This window comes from Panulirus ornatus, chromosome 9 (assembly GCF_036320965.1).
Source record: "Panulirus ornatus isolate Po-2019 chromosome 9, ASM3632096v1, whole genome shotgun sequence".
NCBI lineage: Eukaryota > Metazoa > Arthropoda > Malacostraca > Decapoda > Palinuridae > Panulirus > Panulirus ornatus.
The window spans coordinates 34,212,339-34,229,607 of record NC_092232.1 but is presented as its reverse complement, the minus strand read 5'-3'; the positions used below and the strand labels follow the sequence as shown (position 1 = coordinate 34,229,607).

The following is a 17,269-nucleotide window of genomic DNA, read 5'->3' as shown; positions in this document are numbered from 1 at the left end:
CAACACGACAGCCAACCAACCAAGATCAAAAGCTGATTAACGTTCTTTGCTCGTCATGTCCAAACAGTACAACCGTTAACAATTCTGTGACGCCTCCCACGGAGCTACATTGTCCCCAGAAATTAATGGGGAATCCCCATGAAGTGCCACACTGCGAGTCCCGGGTGTGGGGGATAAAGAATGAAGTTAAACAGGAACGGAACGCGTGACCTCAGCGTTAAGCACGTCTATCAAGCTGACAACCTAAGAGGAAGATGCTCTCGTTTCAATTAACAACTTTAGCGTTGTTAGATCATTTATCTTTTTTCATACTATTCGCCATTTCCCGCGTTAACGAGGTAGCATTAAGAACAGAGGACTGAGCCTTTGAGGAAATATCCTCACGCGGCCCCCTTCTCTGTTCCTTCTTTTGGAAGACTAAAAACGAGGGGAGGATTTCCAGCCACCCGCTCCCTCCGCTTTTAGTCGCCTTCTACGACACGCAGGGAATACGTGGGAAGTATTCTTTCTCCCCTATCCCCAGGGATAAATTTGTTATATATGCACCTCACAAAACATTAAAATACATTCTATCTATGATATCACGATAAAAAATCTGATAGGTCTATGAAATTTCAGAAATTTAGGGGTTGAAGCAGTATGTTTCATAATAGTAAAACTTGGTGATTATATATTGTATTTCTGAAATGAATTCAAGAGCCACATATCTGTCTAAGAAGAGCCGCCAGCTGGCCACCCGTGATCTACCTGTACTGTGTAACTTACCAAGGATCAAACATGGTTTACCAACAACTACACTGTGTAGCAGGACACATCAGACTGTGATGGTCTCATGGCCAGCCGGGGATATGGAACGTCAGAGTCAGATTCAAGTGATGCTGAACTCAAGGTACGTCGGATTAGAGCGAGATCAGACCCGTCAACAAAAATAATGAAAATCTGACAAGATGTAAAGAAAAAAAAAATGTTTAGCCCCCTCAATAAAGTTAATAAAAAAAGGGTAATATGAAAATTCCATTACGACTAAAAATTCAGGCATAAAGAAAACAAAATGAAATAGTTTCCATTTTCTCTATGAGTTAGAGACGGATAACGAAAGATTTAAAGAATGACACTGGAGACTTAATACAACACTTAGGCCTTGACAACATAATCATGATCACAATTTCTCATAATTTTAGCAAAGTAACCGTATGCCAACACAATGTGTTGCGCAATAGTAAAGTTATTGGGAAGGAACATTATATACTGTCTACCATTGTCAATGAATCTTATCATCGATGATTTTAGTTCCCCTATTTGCCCCCATCCCTGCAAGCTCTCTCATTCTCCTCGTTGCTGATTGGTCAGACGGACTTCCATCAGCCATTACTGTTTGTAACAGGCAGAAAAATAGTCACACTGCTCAAATGTGGCGTCTCGCGCTAATACCATTCAAATTAAGTGACGGGAGAGGAAATACTCATTTGAACTGATTAACGCTCAAAGGAGCCATGGGACCCTAAACGATCTAAATGCTCATGTAGGAGAAAAAAATAATATTTTGGAATAAAATCAGGAAAATTTGCCTATTTTCGAGATATATCTGACACTGATACTACTGCAAAATCTGCGTATCTCCCAATAATACATTCAAGTGCACTACCCTACCAAATTAGGCTCTGGTTCTACGGTATTAATTCACTATCAAAATGATTAATCCTCAACAATTAATGCAAACATTTGTATAAAAAATAGGGTCTACAATGAAATATGACAGCGTGTATATCGCATCCTATCATCAACAAGAACCAAGCTTCTAACAATAATACAATCAAGCAGGAAAATAGAAGAAATCACAAGCCGGAAAAGCAGTTAAGCTCTTTAGGCAACAACACGTGCAGCATTAAACATCCCCAGCGAATGGACGAGCTGGGATAACAAATACATTGAGAAGGAAATCAAACTTGCCTAAATCCAAAGTGATGAGACCTGCATGGAGCGAACAGGGACTCGTATACCCCATGCGCAAACACAATCGTACAAGAAAAAAATAAACCACTCAACGTATCATATATTTTGTACCAGACAATAAAACAAGAACAACAAAAGACATTGTTGCAAAGTTTCGGAATGTGGTTCTGGAGAAGAAGTCAACACAAGCTGGGTAAAACTTTAGAGTAACCAAGTTTCATTTACGCTGAAGGAAGACATTTACTCATCGTAACAGTCAAAAAGAAAAGGCAGAATATATACTGCACGAAATAAGTCTGGTGGAAGATGAGACAGCGGGAAAATGCAAGGTTACAAGACCACGATGATGAGAAGCAAATGTACGAAGAGGAAGGATGAAGATGCCGAGTAATCTAGGGAGAGTTGAGTCCACAAAACAAGACGTGTCGACAGGGAGAACACTAGCTAGTTTCAAGACGTATCACACACACACACACACACACACACACACACATATATATATATATATATATATATATATATATATATATATATATATATATATATATATATATATATACATATATATATATATATATTGTTACGAATTCAACACTTATTCAGGCAAGGTCGTAAGTAACATATGTTACAAATACTACTGTTCCTTGTCTTGCAAGGACGTTATAGATTTGTCAAGTTGCACAATTCAGGATAACACAATAATAAAGTTATGGGATTGAATTAAAGACCAGCATTACATTAAATCTACTTATAATGAAAGAATTCAAGTGTACAAAGATAGGCACATAAATCAAGCATGAAACATTACGTTAACACTGAACATAAGAGTTAACATTGAACTTGAGATAACATTCGTACATGACTTAACATTCAAGATAAGATTTCAAGCCAGGAGTTCTCTTTCCTCTAAGGCAGTTCTTCGATAACATTACACTGATAATTATAACGGGCTTACAGCACAACACTTGGGTAATGGGCTTATTACACAGCAGGGCTTACAGGCTTACAACACAGCAGGACTTACAGGCTTACAACACAGCAGGACTTACAGGCTTACAACACAGCAGGACTTACAGCAAGGGACACCACCCACCTCGCTGGGCTTCAGAGAAAGGAATCAAGTCTCAGCGGGTGTTGTGGGTACCAGAAGACAAGCGTTCGCCCTTGCTGCTATAAACCTTACATTTCGATTGGCTATAGAAATATAGGGGAAGTTCTCATTGGTTGGAGGGTCCCAGTGTCTCGGCGTAGTTACACTCTCGTAAAATGCTGGGTGGACAGAAACTCCGAGCCAGCCTCTGGCATCACTCCTCGCCCTGATAAGAAATATCAATACCATATGGACACACACACGTTATATACGCGAACATGTGAGCACAAGCACACGTGTTCCGTAACACCCCCCTCCTTAAAGGAGAAAATTCCTGGAAGAGGAATTTTCTTAAGAGCGGGATAAACAATCAGCTAACACAATCTGTTAACACATAAGATGTGCTGAAAATAATGTAACGTAAAAATTGTACATAACAAGGCCCATCTATTTAATATTGACTCCGTTCCCATAACTTGTGAACATTTTGAAAGGTTTGGTAGTCAGTACACTCTGATTGGCTGAGGAACACAAATATACAGTGTTATAATACAAATAGGAAAACAAAGGTTACTTCTATGATTGCTTGAATAACACATAAACAAAGTGCTACAATACAAATAGCAAAACAAAAGTTCCCTCTTCATGGTGGGGCTATCTGTTTAGGCTCAACCTTCTTTCTTGTCCTCCTGCATGGGGACCTTACCAGCCTTTACAACACTGGCGGCATTCACAGTTAATCTGGTTGGAGCCTGCAAAATAAAACAGTCAAAAAAAAGTAGTGTTCCCAACTGATGAGAGAGGCTCTCTAACACTGCTCATTTCAAACATATCTAACATTTATCAACAGATTTATGAGAGGGGGTTGTAACTGCGAGAAAAGTTACTAATACACTCTGTAATACCCAACTGTACCCACAAACGTCTCGGTTCTCTCCGAGATCGGGGGGAACTCATTACGGGCTAATACTTGGACCTTTACGGTCGGTGGAAGGCGGGGACTGACAAACCTCTGGCAAAACTCTGGGTACGTCGACAGGAGGGCAAACCTTTCTACCCGTCACTTCCCAGGCAGGTGCTAAAGCGTCTCCGTCTCCCCGGGTCTCCGAGGCCTTCACAGCTACGTCGTCAACTTCGTCACACACGGCTACCGCTGGACGTTGGATGATGCAGACTGATACCGTCGGTTCATAGGGACCCTGAAAACGGACAGCCAAGGGTTGACCTGGCTGCTGTAGAAGCCACACCTCGTCGCCTGTCTCTACACTTCTAAATCGAGACCGTCTGTCACGCCACCTCGTCCTTCATCCACGACTCTCTTGAATGGGCTCGAGACAAATCCTCAATTCCTCTGTCACAACGGAGGCTACACCAGGAGAGAGGGTATCACACAGCTCCCTCTCACTGGTCTCACTCTCAAGAAGAGTGTAACAGTGGTCAGAGGAGGTTATTAGCAATGGGCTCACAATGTCAATTAACTCGGTCAAACCGACCTTTTAAATGGGGGAGTAGGAACTCGCTTGTCTCTACGCTTCTGAATCGAGACAGTCTGAGTAGGCTTCCCAACACTGAGCGACATCCCGGCGGACACCAGGCCAGTTAAATGACCGGCAAAGCTTGAGTCGTGCGCAAGCTTCAAAAATCTCCCTGCTGTAGGGACGCGGCACTAACACCTGGTGAACTGCCTGCCACTCTTCGCCTTCCCCATTACATGACACTGAACACCACTTCCTCAGGTCTCACCCTCAGGGAGAGTCTTCACTCCCTGCGTTTCAACGGCTATGTCCTCAGGCACACGGCCTGCCGTGCCAGTTGTCATGGACCTGGCACCATCGTGGTTGTAGACAATATCTGGTACCTCTTCGTCAAGCTGCACCGCCTCCGTGGACTTTACCGGGCCCGTTGGCAACACCGGCATTGGGTTCATCTTCCCACCCGCTAGGTCACTGCCTAACACTAAGTCCACGTCTAAGACAGGAACTTATCTACAATCCCTACAAGATCATGGCCCGTGAAGAAATCTATTTCTGCCCTCACATTGACTAGTGGAGCTTCCTTGGGACCAGACAGTCTGTCTAGCAAGACTCGGTCTCCAGACTCTTCTCGCGGCACCAAGCCATCCACCATTAGGGACTGTAGTGCACCAGACTCCCGTAATACAGTCACTTTTCGTCGTACACCACATCTACTAACATAGCCCTTAGACAGGAATGCATTGTAGTTCCCACATAACAGATCCTATAATAAGGACAGATTAATCAGCAGTCTCGCAACCCCTCACTCTCCTAAGAGCAGAAACAGCCTCACCTACTTTACTAAATTGGCCCTAAAATTAAGAAGAGACCCAATGGCCTACAATTATATTAAAAAAAAAAGGTAGAGTCTCTGGATTCCTTCTCTCGAGCCCAGCAATCCCTCACCTGGTGCCCAGCCTTGCTACAATAAAAACAACTCTTAACTCTGTTGGAGTATTTCCCCTTACTTTCATGAGTTACCGGCAAGGTAGCACATTCAGGTGGGATTACATAATCATTGGTCCTCCCTCTGCTGTCGTAGCCCTTTGAATGCCTGCCCACGTCAAGTTTACTGAACTTTGGTACGAGATGTAAGTTACCCAACTGGGACGACACTGGTCCTGATGGTGAAGCGTTAAGTCTAAGTCTTTCACGTTCGAGAGCTAACCTAGCTTGTTCAGTCTTCTTCTTCTGCACTTGTAACTGTGCTTGTGCATTGACCTTAGCTATCTCTAGCTGCTTTCGCCAATAATTGAGATCAATATTAATATCACTAGGGATATGGGGAAGGATCGAGACTTTGGCCGACGTTAATGATTGAACGGTATTGTCACCACTGATCAACGACATGATAAATGAATCGAGGAAAGAGATTCCGTTAAGGCAAGAAAAATCCTGGCAGGGTCGCCAATTTATATGTTACGAATTCAACACTTATTCAGGCAAGGTCGTAAGTAACATATGTTACAAATACTACTGTTCCTTGTCTTGCAAGGACGTTATAGATTTGTCAAGTTGCACAATTCAGGATAACACAATAATAAAGTTATGGGATTGAATTAAAGACCAGCATTACATTAAATCTACTTATAATGAAAGAATTCAAGTGTACAAAGATAGGCACATAAATCAAGCATGAAACATTACGTTAACACTGAACATAAGAGTTAACATTGAACTTGAGATAACATTCGTACATGACTTAACATTCAAGATAAGATTTCAAGCCAGGAGTTCTCTTTCCTCTAAGGCAGTTCTTCGATAACATTACACTGATAATTATAACGGGCTTACAGCACAACACTTGGGTAATGGGCTTATTACACAGCAGGGCTTACAGGCTTACAACACAGCAGGACTTACAGCAGGGGACACCACCCACCTCGCTGGGCTTCAGAGAAAGGAATCAAGTCTCAGCGGGTGTTGTGGGTACCAGAAGACAAGCGTTCGCCCTTGCTGCTATAAACCTTACATTTCGATTGGCTATAGAAATATAGGGGAAGTTCTCATTGGTTGGAGGGTCCCAGTGTCTCGGCGTAGTTACACTCTCGTAAAATGCTGGGTGGACAGAAACTCCGAGCCAGCCTCTGGCATCACTCCTCGCCCTGATAAGAAATATCAATACCATATGGACACACACACGTTATATACGCGAACATGTGAGCACAAGCACACGTGTTCCGTAACAATATATACATATCAAACAGATTGCAACAGGCTGGGAGGTAGGGAAGGTGTGCGTCCATTATTTCCCTGACAGTAGAAATAGCGTAAAGGATGCATAGGCCTCTTCATATTAATGGGGTCCTAGAGTTATCCAACAAACAACAATAACAATGATAATAATAACAATAATAATAATAATAATAATAATAATAATAATAATAATAATAATATTAATAATAATAATAAAAATAATGAAAGTTATTTCACAATCTCCGCCCCACAGTAGTTTTCGCTTTGGGCTTGTATAATACAGATCTATCGATTGCATATAATAAAAATTTCGTAACTTATGTGGAGAGTGGAGTGTAATAAACCACAATAAATAAGCATCAGTCATACATACGGCGATGACACACACAGGCTTCGAAGTCACCTCAGCCACCCTAATAATTAAACCAGGCCAACCATACAGCTTCACCTCATCCAAGGTATTCATTAGCTCTTTCCCGATAAAACCTAATAATAATATGATCATAGCGATCATATATACATACAATTATACAGAGATAATACCCTTCAGTTTCAGTTTTGGGCCGTAAACTGTGAAAATATTAAGTTGCCATTACCATGATCATAAACTGCCATTACCATGATCATACACTGTCATTACCATAGTAATAAACAGACATTACCATGATCATTAAGTGCCATTACCATGACCATAAACTGTCATTACCTTTGATCATGAACTGCCATTACCAAGAATCGTAAACTGCCATCACCTTTGATCATGAACTGCCATTACCAAGATCATAAACTGCCATTACCTTTGATCATGAACTGCCTTTACCAAGATCATAAACTGCCATTACCAAGATCATAAACTGCCATTACCTTTGATCATGAACAGCCATTATCAAGATCATAAGCTGCCATTATCATAACCATAAACTGCCATTACCATGATCATAAACTTGCCATTACCACGATCATAAACTACCACCACTATGATAATAAACAGCCATAACCATGATCATAAAGTGCCATTAACATGATCATAAACTGTCATTACCATGATCATAAACTGCCTTCACCATAAACTGCCGTTACCATGATCATAAACTGTCATTACCACAATCATACAATGATCATCGATGAAACCTATATCACATGACAAGTTAAATAAACACCAGCAAATCTACGAAATTAATATGCGACTCTCCAAATACAGTAATACTACAAAAACCCTTCCCACAGGTCTTAGTGTCCCACACGTACGGCTGGGCTGGCCAATGTATAATAATAAACCGTCATGTGGGTCGCTCCCACACACACACACACACACACTCCCCCAACCGTCGCACGGCGGGCCAGGCTGGTAACGGCCCGCGCCTTCCCACACAACACGAGACACATGTATCTGTTGGATATGTATGGCAACTGAACCTTTCATATTTCATACGAATAGCACCAATTACGGTCAAATGCGTTGTAATGGTACAAAAATGGAGCCCAACCCCACAGAGTTTTAAATGTTTTCCTGATTTACTTTGTGTTACCTCCCTCTTACCTTAGCTGACACATGATACGAGTCAGGGAAAGCCAGTTTCTGAGATGCCTTATACATTTATGCTTCTCTCTGGCTTACAACTGTCACGTTAGCTTTCCTCACTTACGTGAGCAAGTATAAATATACTCCATGACTAGTTAGGCGTGTTCGCTACGTTCTAAACAAGTCCTAAGTGGACTAAATTATACGTGAGCTCAGGATAAAACGGTCAGTCTCAGTTTTCTCTATAAAAAAAAAATATAATGACTTTAAAAAAAGGTTTGTCTCCGCCGTTGGCTGATGTTACGCCTCGTCCACTAAAAACTTACCCCAGCACGGGTCAAGATAATGGGATATTAACGTACAAGAGAGGGAGTGGGAGGAGCAGCGCTGGGAGACACATGACAGCAACGGCTGTGAGTGGCACTCACGCTGGCCGCCCGCCCGCCCGCCCGGCTGACTCACACCTCACCTGCCCCGCCAACACTCCCCTCCCCCCTCACTACACTACCCCTCCCTCCTGTTCCACACCCGACTCTCGCTTATTCTATAACGACTGTGCGCGCGTTATGTATTACGCAAGAACGCGCGGGTGCGTATGTACCGGTGTTTTTGACCTATTTGTGCATGTACGCGCGTGCGTGTAACGCATGCACGGAGCACGTGAGAGAGAGAGAGAGAGAGAGAGAGAGAGAGAGAGAGAGAGAGAGAGAGAGAGAGAGAGAGAGAGAGAGAGTCATATTTTCATTAGTATTGTTTTACAGAGCACCAAGTTTCATGGTCTTCAACGACAAATAACATCATCATGTACCAGGAGCAGAGACCCGTCTAGCCCGCAGGCCTGACCTACACCAACATCAACACAGTTTACCAACGTAAACAACATCAGGGCAGGGACTTTCCTCAAGTGTAACGAAGTCTAGCAAGTCCAGCGTTAAACCAACTTTCCGTTAACCGTCGCCATGTTTCTGTGCGAACGCACGAACGAACGCCAGCATCATGAGCGGGCTGAAGGCTGCTCACAGGAGGAGCATGGGTGAGGGGGTTTGCCACAGCTCCTCCGCTCCACCATCGGCAGCCCTCGCCATCATAGTTAGTATGTGGCGTTACTTCACCACATACTACATGTTCACAGATCCATGGTACTTGTGGTGAAGTGTTATCCTGAACTTATAACAAATGTTCATCATAACAGTACTGGCGCTGGGATACACAGAGCACGTATAACGCCCATCTTCTCATCCACGAAAGTCTGACCCATGAGCGGGAGGGAGCGGCATGCGTGCCGTGTGTTGTGGCTGGTCTAGCCGTCCGCTGGGTTAATGCATGTGTCAGGATACACATGATGGTCAACATCCAACACAATGACGCAAACTACATTCCCTTGACACGTAATCTCACCTTCTAAACCCATCCACCTTCCACACCTGACGAAACCAACAAGTTAGTCTGTAGTTCCTACACCTTCCTGAAGAAGGTCGTGAGGGTAATTACTTTCCCCGAGTCGTTTCTGTCATCAATTATGTCCACGTCGGTGTCTAATATAACTGTACCACCTAACTGGCTTGTTTCTGCTGGTCACACGAACTGTCGCTAACCTTGAGGTCTGAACCCTAGTTACACGGTCTGCTTGACACCATGTACGTTAAAGCAGCACCTAACACCTGCTTTCAATACAGCATATCGCTTTGCTAAGAACACACAGACAGACAGACACACACACACACACACACACACACACACACACACACACACACACACACACACACACACACAAATGGCTTGGACATATGGAGAGAATGAGTGAAGAAAGATTGAGAAAGAAGATATGTCTCAGATGTGGACGGAACAAGGAGAAAGGGGAGACTAAATAGATGAAAGGATGGAGTGAAAAAAGATTTTGAGCGATCGGGGCCTGAACATGCTGGAGGATGAAGAGCGTGCACTGGTTAGAGTGAATTGGAACGATGTGGTATACTGGGGTCGACGTGCTGTCAATGGACTGTACCAGGTGATGTGAAGCGTCAGGGGTAAACCATGGAAAGGTAACTTTTGCCATATGTACATCTCGTACATGCCAGCACAGCTTCCCTAAATACTTCCCATTCCTCACCCGACTCACACCGCTTCATTTACTTTCACCTTTTGCCATTTTCCGCTCAATCTCTTCTGGTATTTCTTTCACGCAAGTCTTTTTTTCCACGTTCATTTACTTCCACCCTCTTCTCACCGATAATGTTCCCTCTCTTCCGGAAACCTTGTATAAATCTTCACCTTCGCCTCCACTAGATTGTGATCAGACCAGCTGCCCTTCTCGGCACATTTACATCAAAAAGTCTCTTTTACACGCCTATCAATTAACACGAGATCCAATAATGCCCGCTAACCATACTTCCTTACCCACATTCGTATCCTTGTGTATGTCCCTCTTTTTAAACCAGGTATTCCCAATCATCTGTCCTTTTTCAGCACACAACTCCACAAACTGTTCTGCAATTCCATCTACTTTCATGAATACTTCATCCTCCCATGCCCTCTACCGCCACATTACTTACCTTCGCAATGATATCGTTCATCACTAATATCTAGTCTCTTACGTCAAAACTGCTGGCACAATCATCCAGTATTCCCAAAGCAAGTGCCTCACATACTCCTCCTTCTCATGGCCAAGTGTGTAACCTCTAATAATAACCCATCCCTCGCCATCCACTTTCAGTTTTACCAAGTTGCTGTATTTCCTTGACCATTAAGACTGCTGGAGGCGGCGGTAGGAAGGCTTACGTCACCACTACAACCACCTGGTCAGGTACACAACAGATGTATGGCCAGTGTGTCGTCTCACGTCTCCAGCTGGTAGTTTAAGATGACGGTACGTTGTGAACGCTGGCAACATGCATAACTTCAGCAGGCGCTCAAATACTTACGTGGTTTATATGTCTGACGTTTACTTTTGGTGGCGAAATATTGTGAAGTTCTCCATCACGCCCGTCATGCCAGAACGACATTGTTTATATCATAGTGTGTGTACTGAGAACCATGCCTTGTAAGTCGTCCCATGTTGACGATACATCTCCCCAGCCCAGGCCAGCCAGACAACAAAATCCAGGGGTGATTCCAGTGATTCCCAAGAGTTGTGATTCATGACCGTCTTGATCCACACCGTGCGGGCTGCTGTGTGTGTGATGCGTGGCTTCCTAATATCGCTTGCGCTTCCTCAAACACTAGAACTGGCCAGACGCGTCTTGTTGCACCGCTGGACGATCCTCGTCATTCCAGGGGGATCTGGCACTCCCGGCAGTGTTCTGTCCTCTTTCCAGATACGTTTCCAGTACAACCACATGATGTGTTTATACTCACTATATACTGATGGTGGGGTGGAAGAGCTGGTGAGGCTCAGCTGGTTTTTTTCCCTTCCACACACACACACACACACACACACACACACACACGCACACGCACACACACACACACATACACACACACAAACAGGTGCCTGCACTGGCATCAGGGCTGGCAATGACTGGTCCAAGCACAAGCAAGTGTACGGGAGAAGAGCTAACATGTGTTGGAAAACAGGCTCACGTGTGTGATACAGGGACCAGATGTGGAAAAGGCAAGCCAACATCTTAAGATTAACAGGTGTTGGAAGGAGTGCCAACAGGTGTGTGTGCGGGTGGGGGGCACTGTGATGGATCGAGTGCCTGCAGGTTGTGGTGGGTCGAGGACCAGCAGGTATGGGGACGAATGCCAATAGGTGCGGTAAGACGAAGGGCAACATGTGTGGGGATGGAGGGGCAGCAGGTGTGGTGGGTGGAAGGACAGCAGGTGTGCGGTGGTGCCAGCAGGTATGGGATGGGGAACCAGCAGGTGTGGTGGGTGGAGGGCCAACAGGTGTGGTGGGTGAAGGGCCAGCAGGCGAGCGGTGATGCCAGAAGGTGTGGGATGGGGAGCCAGCAGGTGGGGTGGGTGGAGGGACAGCAAGTGTGCGGTGATGCCAGCAGGTGTGGTGGGTGGAAGGGCAGCAGGTGTGAGGGAGTGTGAGTGAGGAGGCTCGATCGTAATGGGGGAAGGCAATAAACGAGCGGCAGCCACCACCACCAAACACCAGAATACCAATGACTAATTTAACATGCGGCTCACCCTGACGACTCCGTCTCCGGCAGCGCCAACAGGAACAAGATGCACCACCAACACCAGCCCGACACACGGTCACCTTCAGCAAGGTGAGGAGATGTGAGGGAAAGTAACGAAAGGAGAAAGGAGAGAGAAAGCTGTGGGATGGAAGGGAGGAGAGAGAGACAGAGTGACGGAAGGGGAGGTATGGGACGGGAAGTTCAAGCAGAGTGGACAGAACAGGTGAGAGAATACAGGAAGAAGTAAACAGACAGAGGGTTAAAGTGTACAACACCAGGAGGTTGCTGGAGTCGTTCACGTGGGTGTGTGTACACACGTCCAGAGTGGCCAGGGTGAGGGGCAGACGCAACACTAGCAAGGTACAACGTCAGGACGTGAGCTGAGGGCGGTGGTCACCACCTGCTGACACATCATCACTCCTCCCGACCACCATCACCTGCCTGGCAATGAATGTCAGCATCCCATCATACGTTTTTCTTTCCCCAACACAGACTGTCTTCGGTGCAAATGCGACCGTACTTCACGTAGTACTGCTGCAACGTCTCGTGCGTGCGTGTGCATGAGGGGTGCAGTTCACGATATCTGTTGCAACTTACGATGGACAGATAACATCTGATTACGTTTCACTTAATGTAACCCAGTGTGTATAGAACCTATTTGTAATTACCTCATGTACAGCACGGGGAGGGAGTTTTACACCCGTGGGGGGCCCCCATCTCTTAAAAATTTTCCATCATAACTTTTTAAATTTCTGCAATAAGCGATCAGCTTTATCCCATTCATCCAGCACCCTTATGCTATAAAAGAGCTTGTTTACATCTTTCCTTACAAGCTTCTTGCTTACGTTCCCGTGATGACCTCTGGTGGCTCTGTATCTTTCAAAGAACTGTTCACAGGGGGCGCCATCAAACTGGCACAAAATCTCGATAAGTGTAGTCATGTCTGCCACTGGTCTTCCTCTCTATTCCATGACCACCAAATTAATGCCCTCTTACGTGTTGCTGTAACTGAGTTTTCTTAATTCTTTGTTGCCCTCCTCTGGACCTTCTCTATTAGACCTCTAATAATGGTAGCTCAAGGAAAGCAGTGGCCCCAAGAGTGAACCCTGCAGCACGCCACTGGTGACCCAAGTCTACTTCGGGAGAGCTCCTGCGACATACGTCCTTCATTTCCTTCCACCATTATAACCATCAGAGTCTCTACCGTCTTTCCTGCCAAAGGATTTCCAGCTTCTTTTCCAACCCCGGTACACCAGATACAAGCAGCCCACTATACCATCTACACTGTTCCAAACGGAGCTCAAAATCCCAAAGTCCATGAGGATGGTTAAACATGACTCCCTCCTCTCCCTGAATCTGTGGTTTCTCAAACTGAGGTAATTACTTCTTCGCAAATGGTCCACATTTATTTTTTCTATTTTCCAAAACTCTGCATCAAAGAAATCGGCTTGTACTTCAGCGCAATTTCCCGACCTCCTTTCTTAAAGATAGGTACAACAACTGCTCTCTTCCATCCCACTTATAATTTACCTTCCTCCAACGACATCTTGAATAAACCTTCAGTGGTTTGATAAACGCACCAGCAAACTTCTTTGGCACACAGGGAAAAACTTCACCAGGACTATGGTCCTTCTATGAGTCAACGCCCCTTGTGCTCTAGTTATGGTTTTCTCACCATTTCAGTGTTTTCTAAGACTTCCACATTCTATATCAGTGTTGTTACAGACATGTCCTCCAACGTACATATACTTTTTAGACTTTAATTAAATTTTCATACTTTTACATCATCGTCTTAAACTGTTTCCTATGAATCCATGATAATGTGTTTCTTAAATGACATTTGGTCTCCTTCCTTGTCCCTCATATCCTATTCAAAATATATCTGTTCTTCTTCCTTTCTTATCATGCTGTACTTACTCTTTCCTCTTCTGTACCTTTCAAATGCTAGCTGCATAAAGTACCACCTGTATAATCTCCACAAAATATCCCTAAGCTCTTTTGCTTTTAGACATCTTATACGAACCACATCTCTATTTTTTAACCTTACCTTTGTATCTGATGCAAATGGGACCTATGCTCCTCCTTCACTGTAGATTTCACAGATCCTTCCACAAGAAAAAGCTGGATCGTGTCTAATGAACTCCAAATCTCACTCTTTGTTTCCACAGAAATGATATATTTCTGTGTAGTTTCCGCGATTATATTTCCTCGCTGTGTCTGGTCTCAACTCTGTTCCATGGACATTCTCATTTACCACATAATCAAATTCAACCATTACATGATTACGTTTTACCACTGGTTTTAATATACGCGACATTTTTAATTTCCAATAAATTTCGTTTGAAGATATGATGTTGTAATGACAGCGTCTCAACCCATCTAATTCTCGTGTGTTTAGTGAAGAGCTGGTATCAAAAATTTCCTACAAATACTCGAAGAACGCGTCTCTCTCATGACTCTCCGTCTCTTCATGAAAGACCACATTCTCCCTGCCAATCTCTTCATGACAGAAATCCTCCATCACCAGACCTTCCCCATCCCTGAGAAACGCTTATTTCACCGCTTCACGTGCCACTCTAGTGGTTTCCTCGTTGTCTTCTTCATATATCTATTCTGGTTACTCAGAATTTTTTTGGGGGGATTATAGACAATTAACATAAGTATGCACGTCGTTCCTACAGCCTGACTTCCCATCATGTATCTGAACGGACCTTCAACCAATGTATCCTGACACGTAATGATGGTCATCTCATATTAAGGGCAATCCTCCCCCTCTTTATCTCCCCTGTCTATCCTTGCTGTCCTCTACCACTCCCGCACCTTGCTGTCCTCTACCACTCCCGCACCTTGCTATCCTCTACCACTCCCGCACCTTGCTATCCTCTACCACTCCCGCACCTTGCTATCCTCTACCACTCCCGCACCTTGCTATCCTCTACCACTCCCGCACCTTGCTGTCCTCTACCACTCCCGCACCTTGCTATCCTCTACCACTCCCGCACCTTGCTGTCCTCTACCACTCCCGCACCTTGCTGTCCTCTACCACTCCCGCACCTTGCTATCCTCTACCAATCCCGCACCTTGCTGTCCTCTACCACTCCCGCACCTTGCTATCCTCTACCACTCCCGGCACATTATGTTTGCCTCTAGCCACTTTGCGAGACCTTCCTCACAACACCAACAATGTCACGGTTGTTTCCTCTGATACCATCTTTATATTCCAGTCCCCTCCCGTCCGCCACCAGTCCCCTCCCGTCCGCTACAAGTCCCCTCCCGTCCGCCACCAGCCTCTCTCCATCTGTACACTCAACCTTCACCCTTATCGGACGACGTCTGCAACACGTAGCTCACCTGCCTTCACTAAAGGTGGGAATGTTGTTCCTCCCTCTGGCAGCAGACGGTTTCATCCCCATCTCTCTCTCTCTCTCTCTCTCTCTCTCTCTCTCTCTCTCTCTCTCTCTCTCTCTCTCTCTCTCCAAACACTGTGAACCAATTTCTGGCCATTTTGTGCCCCCGCCTGCCCAAGCACCTCATACCACCACAGGGTCATGTCAGACGGTCAGCGTGAGTGGCCTTCTCCCTCAGTACCATGGTTGTATTTCCCAGTTCCCCTGACGATTGCGACATCCCGGCTTTCGTGTGTCGACTCCATCGCATCACACAGCTTTCTGACGTGCTCACCTGATGTGCCTTCCCTCTCCACTTCGTCTGCCTGCAACACAGTCCACTTCCACCCACAGGTCACCACAGTCTTTTAACCTCCCTCACAACGGTATCTCTTTCACCCTCTGTCTCTGTATGTCCTCCCTCGCCTCATTCCTGATCAAATCAAAGATTTATCTTTTTCATCTCGCACAGCAGTCGTGAACGACCTGCACCGTGTTTAGACTTCCGTGCAGAGTGCCACATGCACCTGTGAATACCCGGCCGAATCTTCGGGGGGTCTTCAACCCCGGAGACTTTACCAGGGGCAAGTGGTCGTGTGGATGGAAGATTGAACGCTCAGGTCAGCGCGCGCTCAGCGCGCGCGCGCGCGCGTGTGTGTGTGTGTGTGTGTGTGTGTGTGTTGCGAGAGGTCATCAACCCGTATAACGGTCGATGTTGTTGGTGGGCTGCTGGAGTCCGTGGGGTGGGAGGGTGTGTGTGTGTGTGACGCACACCAACCTTGACCTTTCCTCCCGCAGGCAGGAGCTGATCCTCCTCCTGCAGTATACACCGCCTGCCCTGCACCAACCCGACCATAAACCACGAGGTAAAGGTCACTCACAACCACCATAACATAACTCTCGAGGTGGAGGGAAAATATTCCTCCTATTACAGCCAGGGATTAACCCCCTCGAGCAGGACGATCCGCCCCAAGGGCATGACGACCTGGTCTCTGATGATGCCCTTCATGGTCAGGTCAGTGGCCACGACATCACACCCCCAAGGGTCGTCACGCTGTGCCCAGGGTCGTACCATCAAGCTCAGGGGAAGATACTCACACAGAGAGTCAACGTTGGTGTTGTACATGTGTACACGACCACTGTACGACCCCATCCATACTACCGGGAAGACCTGCCTGACGGAGAGGTAGACCAGGCCAAGGAAGAACCCAGCAACAGACCACCTCTCCTGGGGATGACACAACTTAACGGCCCCCATCAACAATGACAGCACACCCTGACAACACCAGCAACACACACACACACACACACACACACACACACACACAGACCCTCACCCCTGACGCCCTCAACAACCCCATCCGACTGACAACCTTCAGCAAGACAAAGGAGGAGACCCTAATAATAACACGACAGAGAACCTCGTGGCAGACACCTGAGCGAAGAACAGAGACGAGATTAACTTTTCCCCGACACAC

General features: G+C 45.6%; 1 protein-coding gene across 3 annotated transcripts in view; it reads right to left on the bottom strand.

Moving 5' to 3' along the window:
• spas (spastin) overlaps positions 1–17,269 on the bottom strand; it is a 444,303-nt gene that overhangs the window by 125,434 nt on the left and 301,600 nt on the right. The gene's annotated exons all lie outside the window — the stretch shown is intronic.